We start from the raw sequence: 1526 nt of genomic DNA, 5'->3' as shown, positions 1-1526 counted from the left end.
TTTGGCTTCTCTGTATCTGTATATTAAGATTTTTTTGGCTTCTCTGTATCTGCATATTCAGCTAAAAATTATGTAATGTACTCCTTTTGCAATAAGTATCTTGTCTGATATATCGACCTGAAAATGTGAATATTTAGTTCTCTTTCGTAGTCATTTGTAAATCAAATCAATTAATCTGATTCACATTAAGGCTTTAGAGTTTGGCGAGATGCGAGGTTACGACGCAACGATGGAGAAAGAGAGACTTGTGTTGAAAGTTTAGTGTGTTAAAAACAGGTCAGACTAAACCCATGGCCTACTTTAAATCTAGTTTTATATTAAACCTGTTGCCAATCTATAGCCATAATATCATGTTAGAAATAAAGCACATCGAGTTTGTGTTATTATAACATTGTTTTGTCGAAACTCTTATGTTCTTTAAAAATGGATCAAAATCAAAAATTACTTGAGAATGTTCTTATTCTTTATTACAGTTGGTCAATAATAAGAAAAAATGCTATTTAATTATGCAATTGCAAATCTGTTAAAAAATAAATAAATAACTACAAACCATCTGTTGTCACTTTCAATGATTGACTCTTTGTAGTCTTCACCAGTCTTTATTCGCGTTATAGTGCCAGCCAGAAACATTATCGTAACGTAACAAAAACGGTAGCCTCAAGAAGTGTTATCCATACATACAAAAAAAAAACGGTAGTCTCAAGAAGTGTTATCCATACTTACAAAAAAGAACAAAAAAAAACGGTAGCCTCAAGAAGTGTTATCCCTACATAAAAAAAAAAAGAGAAACGGTAGCCTAAAGAAATGTTCATCTCTATAAACAAAAAACGGTGGCCACAAAAAATGTTATCCCCTATATAAGAAAACAACAAAAAATACTGTGGCCTTAAAAAATGTTCATCTCTATATACCCCAAATAACGATGACCTCAAGACATTTTATCACAATATACAAGAAATGTTATTCCTATATATAAGATATGCTTCTACTGAGACGAGCCGAAGATGATCTAAGTTAAATTGTATAAATTGTTACGATTGGTACCGATGTAAAAAAATAATAATACATAAAAACTATTTGTGTGTAAAACGATATTTTACAGCACTTTAAAAATCAATCTGAATTTGTCTAAAATTCGCTACTAGTTGAAAATGAAAGCCATTCTGGCCTAGTTAAATTTACATCAAAACCAACTATGGCTATCCAACATAAGCAAAGCAAAGAGTAAGATTTATGAATCTTTGTATTAGGAAACTTATGACCGCACTTTCAACACTTCCTGCTTTCAAAATGAATCCTTGTATTAGGAAACTTATGACTGCACTTTCAACAATTCCTGCTTTCAAAATGAATCCTTGTATTAGGAAACTTATGACCGCACTTTCAACAATTCCTGCTTTCAAAATGAATGATCCATAAGAGCCGGAGGGACATATGTACAATAAAATGATCTGTCTGGTTTGTTTCTTAGCCCTAAAGAAAAATCGGAGAGGTGTCTTTAATCACAGGTTGCCCAGAGCGAATCC

Source organism: Limulus polyphemus, unplaced genomic scaffold (genome assembly GCF_000517525.1).
Source record: "Limulus polyphemus unplaced genomic scaffold, Limulus_polyphemus-2.1.2 Scaffold36, whole genome shotgun sequence".
Classification (NCBI taxonomy): domain Eukaryota; kingdom Metazoa; phylum Arthropoda; class Merostomata; order Xiphosura; family Limulidae; genus Limulus; species Limulus polyphemus.
Note: the sequence above shows the minus strand (reverse complement) of the source record.